Raw genomic sequence first — 7582 nt, forward strand, 5'->3', positions numbered from 1 at the left:
CAAGGTCTCATTTTTCTTCTTCACAACCACAGTATTAGAGGGCCATGTGGGGTAGGTCACTTCCCTGATTGCCCCGGCGTCAAGCAATCGGTCAACCTCTTCAACAACTGCGGCAGTGTGCTCTGCGGCTGATCGCTGGCTTTTCTGAATGATTGGCTTGCATTTAGGGTCAACATTTAAAGGATGTTGCGAAACAGACGGGTCTACACCCGGCATCTCATATGGAGTCCACGCAAATACATCAAGGTTGCCGAGCGGAAAGGAAATTAGCTGCTGTCTGTCGGCTTGATTGAGGAAGGCGCCGACCATGAAGAACCTGTCTGGGTTGCCATTGATTTCAACTCGATCTAGGTCTTCCGTGGCCTTTTCATTTGGGAGCCGCCCAACATCGTCGAGGCTATCTCGGTTTGTTACCTCAATAAAGTTCACTTGTAACTCCTTTGGTGTCTTTTGAGCAAGGAGATAACATGCTTGTGCCGATTTCTGAGAGCCATAGATTTGCTCAATGCCGCGTTCTGTCGGGAAGCGTAGCAGCTGATGATAGGTGCTTGGCACGGCCTGCATAACATGTAACCAAGATCGCCCCATGATGAGATTATACGGCGATGGCAGCTTGACGACCGAGAACTCCACATCCACTGTTCGGGAGCCCACTCAGACGGGTAGTGTGATTTCCCCAATGGATATTCTGGATTGGCGTTGAAGCCGAATAGTGGATAAGGAGCCAGAGAGAGATCCGATTCGGAGAAGCCGAGTTTGGTGAATGTCTTGTAATACATAACCTCTGATGTTCTCCCGAATCAATGAGTACGCGCTCAACGGTGAATCGATTTACGCGTAACTCAATTACCAAGGGATCGATGTGGAGAAGTGTCACTCCGACCAAATCTGAATCATCAAAAGCAATGCTCGCAGCTTCATGGGACCGTTTTGCCAGTGTGAGTTGAATTTGAGGGCCAGGATTCGACTGAATCGTATGCACCGCGGATGACATTGGCAGACTGTATATCATGTGGATTAGGTCGAGTGGAGGGGAATCATGTCTCAAGGCTATTGCTTTGGTTGGGTTGTCTTTTCGAACGTACTGTTGTAGCCTACCATCTTGTACCAATTCTTCCAGGTGATCCTTTAATGCATAACAACTCTCAGTATTATGGTCGTGGTCCTTGTGATACTCGCATCGTCTATCCCGTCTTCTCGTGTCGGGAGGTCCCACCATTTTTTATGGCCATCTGAAGAACGGAAGATGTTGAATTTTGGACATGACCGTGCTGATCGGCTCTGACAACTTAGTATATTTTTTGTCGGCGCGCCTTGTACGCCTGCTATCGACTTGCAGCTGTTCATTTGCTCGATGGGAGCATTGGTCGCTTGATCAGTGAGAATCCCGTCTCTTATCTCGTTTTGCCCGATGCCGTGGTTCAGGGCTCTAGGGTGCTACAAAATTTAACGACTGAGCAATATCAGCAGGAGCTGTCTTGTTGGTCATATTTCCGGCTTTAACCTGCAAGGCATCATCTTCCACTTTACAGTATTGTTCAACTTTCTTCATCAACGACTAGACTGTTTTGGGGGGCCGTCTGGTCAAAGAGCTACGGAGGGCACTGTCGAGATGTAGCCCCATCTTGAAGGCGGTGATGGCCATGGAGTCATTGCAAGCATCGTCTACCAGATTAAAACATTCCCAATAGCGCGCTGAGTACGCTCTTAGGTTTCTCCTCGCTGGATCTGCATTGCCCAGAGAGAGTCGGCTTGTTTCGGCTGAACCTCGTTAGTAATAAATCTAGCCCTGAAGGATTTCTGTAATTGATGGAAGTTTTTGATCGAAGTCGGCTCCAGTTTATAATACCACCTGACAGCTAATGGTCCCAAACTGCTGGGAAATATTCGACACATGAGGGCCTCGTCGTCTGCATGCAATGTCATGGCTTGCTTGTAGTGACGGATGTGATCGGTGAGGTCTGATTTTCCATCATAGAGAGTGAACGACAGAGCTTTAAACTTTTTGGGCAAAACCGCCCTTGCAATCCGTCGCACAAAAGGATCGTGCTGGTCTTCTTCATCTGAACTATTTCTTTTGCACTTATGCCTTATACGTGGAATCTCTTCAGAGGAGCTAGAGGTCTCGGATCGTCCCTTCTTCTTGGGCTCCGGGGATAATGAGTCGGAGTCGCTATCAGTGTCTTGTTGTCAGGCTTGGGGTCGTTGACCACCTGCCCTCAGAGGTCGTTCCGGATCTTGGCGTACAGCTTGTTTGGATTTCGCCACTTCCAAGGCCAAATCCTGACGGAGACGTTCGTTCTCAGCGATCATGTTCTCCAATCTCTGTTCGTTTTGCTTTGCTTGTTCCATGATTGCCTACATTGTCTCATGCTCTAAAGTCGAGGGTGAGGCGAAGTTCAAAGCACATCTTGCGGCGATAGTCTCCGGTCCAAGCATGTTTGTTGGGTTGAGGTCGTCTCTCTGTGTGGTTTCATCAGTGACTATCGGAGGGTCTTCCGTTACACCCACCATGGATGTATTTGAGTATTCCCACAGACGGCGCCAATTGTGGAGAAGTAGTTTGGAAATACTCTTCTAATCCTGAGGGACGCTCGTGATCCTCAACTAGCCACCTGAAAAGGAATTAACACTCCGGTCGGGGGTGCCGGAATTAGCACTCCGACAGGCAAGTCAGTCTCTACTCTCTGAATTACTTGTATTTTAAGTTAAGTGTAATGGTTCTCACATCCCTTTCTTCGACTGTTGTTCCTTTATTTATACTCGTTTCCCGGGCCTCGAGGCCTGGTCCACTTTTCGCTCACTATCCACTTATTTATTGGGCCCCATAGTTCAATAGTTACTCGGCCTATTTATTGTATTCGGCTTCCTGATTGCGCAAGTTAGAGTCGAGTAATGTCTATCTTTTACAGCGTACGCTTCTGATTCTGCTATTTATTTCGCTCCCACAGGATCTTATAGGATTGTGGAATCCCGATCCAATTTACCAGCCTTTTTTTATATTGTATGACATGTTTTATTGTAAGTTTTATGTTGGTTGTCTAAATATCAATTTATGTGGTCAAAATAAATAATAAAAATTAAGTAGTATTGAATCAAATAAATTAAGAAAAACAAATTAAACAAACATTTAAATATTGTAGTAATTTAAGAAAACTAACTAGTTAAAAAAATAATTTAGTTTTAGCAGAGTCTGAGGAGGGTAAAATGATTGCAATTTTACTCCAATTTTTGGAGAGACTATTTTTGTTGTGACTCAAATCTGCTCCACTAAGAATGTCAACAACAAACCTTATCATTCGGTTAAACCACTCTTTTGAGTTCTTGGGTGTTGTTTGGCATGTGCTAAAATAGCATATGTTATTTTAGCGCATCATCTTATATAGGTCACATCACTTAAAATCATAATTCATATTATATATTTTTTCGTAAAAAGTCAAAAAATATACTAATTTAGCACTTTTTAAACAACCCATTAATCTATTTTCATATTCAACTTTGTTAAATATTTTTTCTTCACTTTTTATGCATTATTGTATATTGTAAAGTATTTTGTTAAAGAATTTTTCTTCTTCACCTTCTTTTTTGATGAAATACAAAACTTTTACATCGAGTTTTCTGTTGTATAATATTATATGTACATTTTATATGATGTATTATATTTTTCATAATATCTTCACTCCTTTTTAATAGAATGTAAGCTCATATTGTGTATACTTTTTAATAAATGTTTATTTAAATTAAATTATTACATAATTTATCTTAGTAGGATCTTACAATTCTCAATCTGATTCTACGATCTGATTCTGTAAATACCTCCAACGTTCCAATGTAAGATCTTGATTTTAACAATTTTAAGTCATATTTATTTGGGTGGATATGATCTTGAGATTTAATTAATAATCCACAAAATGTATAATAACTTTACTCATTAAAAATGATTTGCAAAGCACAAAAGATGCATATATTGTGGGTGTTTGGGAAGTGACTATTTTTTAGGCTTTTTGACTTTTTGGCTATTTTAGTAGGCTGTTTTAGTTTTTGTGTTTGACAAGATGTGATGAATTTTTATTTGAGTTGTATATTGAAAAATGTGTTTGAAATGGCGTTTGAGGCTGAAATAACAAATTTGTCCCTAATCTTACTTTTTCTAAAATAGGTCTAAATGGACAAAATTGTCATTTACTTTCTGGAATGATGGGGCTGTTACTGCTTGTGCCTACACTGTCACGTTGACAGTGTAGGTTGCCCCCACTATCGAGCTGTATATATTTTTTTTTTAAAATAAAAAAAAAAATCAATGGATTAGTATGGCTAAAAGGTTTTTTTTTATATATATTTGAAGCTAAAATAGTCTCTAGCCACGCTTCCCAAACACCGCCATTGTATGTTAAAAATGTTTGAAACATCATTTTGAAATGTATTCCCAAATGATATGATTTGTTACAAATTAATTGTTAATTTATTTAGAAATCAACAGGCCACGTTTGGAAAGTAATAATTTTAGCTTAAAAGTTAAAAAATTACAAAAAAAAATCAAAAAAGCTTATAATCTATACAAAAAAGTCAAGGATTCTTTTTCTCTCTATGTTTTGCAAATCTTTTTATAAAAAACTAAAAAATCATTTCAAACTATAAGTTTTTTTTATTTCATATTTTAGTTAAAAAATCAAAAAATTATTAAAATAGCATGTTCTCAAACGAGAACTTAATCTCTTACAACCAGGTGGGATTTATTTCTTTTCTTTTTCGCTTTTCATTTTATTCCCGTTTTTGTTTTTATTTTTATTTTTTTATAAATCAAAATACAAGATATATAACCCTTCACATATACTTGATACATGTAATACTTTCTCATTCACAAGAGACAATATATATATATATATATATATGAGTGTTGCTATTAATACCTCATAAATTATTTTGAACCTCCCAAGTTTGAATTGTTTTTTTATTACAATAATAACCTTAAATAAAATTACTAAAAACAACATTATTAATTTTGGGACACCTCATCACATAATTAAACCTACACACCTACTACATTATGAATTAGAATTTATGAGAGCACTCACTTCCATCACCACGTATCCGTCTTTTCCAAATCCTACCTTCAAAACCTACCTACTCTCAAAACCTCAAAAACCTTTTGACGATAATATTTTAACAGTAACAGTGACAACCATTTGACTATCTACACTTCTCTGTCAATGAAAATGAATGAAAATTTTTCTAATAACCATAACTCCATAAGACGAGAGGAATACAACAATAAAAGCTTAGAGAATGTTCATAGTTTTGATATTGTTCTTAGCTCAGAAGAGATTGGCCTTATAAGAGTAAGTTTTTTGAAGAAAAAAAAAATGGTAAAAATAATAGATCTATTCGTCATTTTTTTAGGACTGAACTCCCGAACATATGACTGAAATTTAAGAATACAGGCTTGAACATTGTTTATTTGTTCGGGAACTAGTAACTGATTTGTTTGGAAATGCAGGTCCGAACATGAAAATTCCTTAATACATTGAACGGTTAAAATTGTTAACAGTTGCAGAAGGTTTTCCGAACAAATAAATAATGTTCGGGAATGCAGGTCCGAATATAAAAATTTCTTAACACATTGAATGGTCAAAAATTTTAACACTTATAGAAGTTATCGGAAGTAGTCCAAATTTATTATCAGGTTCAAAAGTTATTCATTCATCACGTAGCTTTGATAATATTGCTGCGTAGTTCTCTGTTGAATTCACAATTTTATAATATCTATTAATAAAACCAACCAAACCAATTATTATAGTTTTTTTCCTACAAGAGAAGAAATTATTACAAGAAAATTAAGAAATATATATATATATAGATAGAGAGAGAGAGAGAGAGAGAGAGAGAGAGAGAGAGAGAGAGAGCATATCAACAGTGACAATGGTGGATAAGGCAACAGATATTGTAATCACATTGGTTCTTATTCTTCTTGGTGGGTTTTGTTAGGGCTTTTTAGAAGAGGGGTTTTTTTGGGGGAGTGGGGGGTGTACATTTAATGGGTGGAATATTTTCACAAGAATAATTATGGTATTATTTGAGAGGGAAAATAAATTTTGAAGTTTTAAAATTTATTATAAGTGGGGGCCCAAAAAATTGAGGGATATAAAATAATTCATGATTATTTGGGGGGAATAGAAATTTTGAGAATTTTAAAATTTATAAGTGAAAGTCCAAAAAGATGAGAGATCTAAAATAATTTATGAGAGGTTAATAATAACACTCATATATATATATATATATATATATGCCTTTTTGAGCAATGACAAACTTGCACACCCACCAAACCAACCACTCTTTGAGGAGCTAACAAAGCGTAGTACTCTTTAAATCATTCATGTTTTTTTTGGAACATAATTAATAAAATTAGTGTATTTTAAATTTATTTTCTCAATTACATAAAATGTAACTCTAATTGAAAACGTAATTTAATAACTATATAGTTTCATTAGCAACTGCTTTTTTTTATATTTTCACTATTAAACAATTTTTACTCAAAAACATTACCTTAAAATAGACTTAAAAAACACAAACAAAAAGCACTAATTTGAATAAAGGGCAAATTACATATACCTCTGAGGTTTGAGAAATTATGAATTCCCCCCTGAATGCTATATTTGCATAAGAATTTATGGGGTAATTTGTTATGAAATATAAACCTCAGGGGGCAAATTGTTATGAAAATACAAACCTCAGGGGGCGAGATGTAATTTTCGAAACCTCAGGGAGGTATCTGTAATTTAACCAAACCTCGAGGGGTATATGTAATTTGCCCTTTGATAAATAGAATGAAGCTACAGTCCACGTGCAACAAAACCTTAACTTTCGCAAGTGGCAGGTCTCTCAGTCTCGAGTTTGTTTTGTGTGACCAAATCAGAATGCCACCCAACTTTCTCCACAAACAAACCACAACCAATTCGGATGAGATTTGTTGTCCTCAAAATTGTGTTTTGATATTCTAAAAATACTCGTAATCATTAGATTATTGACAATCTCAAAATATAATAATTTCAAGATATAATTCAATGAATATATGAGTATTTTAAGACAACAAGATAGAGATAATCGATATGATTTCAATTTTAAGTTTCAATAATTTGAAGGCATGATCTAATAAATATAGGCATTTCAAGATACAATTCAAAAACATTCAGTATATTTCGTTTCAATTTTCTGTAAATTGAATTTTTTATTTTTCATATTTTTTCGTTTTTAATGAATTTTTTTTAAATTTTAAACAATTTTTCTTACTTTTTTATATGCACCTTATTTAGATTTATCTAAATAGTAAAATATTTGTGAAAAAATATTTTAAAAAATTAATAAATAGACAAAAATACAAAAAATGTACTGAATTTTCTTATTTGTTTTGTATTTTTTGGTATTTAATATATTTTTTAAAGATTTTTTTTATAAATATTATACTTTTTAGGTTTATTTATGTTTGATGTGTCTAAAAATTTAAAAAAAAAATTGCTTAAAATATTTTAAAAAATCATTGAAAACATTAAAATATAAAAAATATAAAAATAAAATTTTCTGAAAA

This window comes from Camellia sinensis, chromosome 7 (assembly GCF_055761805.1).
Source record: "Camellia sinensis isolate YWXY chromosome 7, ASM5576180v1, whole genome shotgun sequence".
Taxonomy (NCBI): domain Eukaryota; kingdom Viridiplantae; phylum Streptophyta; class Magnoliopsida; order Ericales; family Theaceae; genus Camellia; species Camellia sinensis.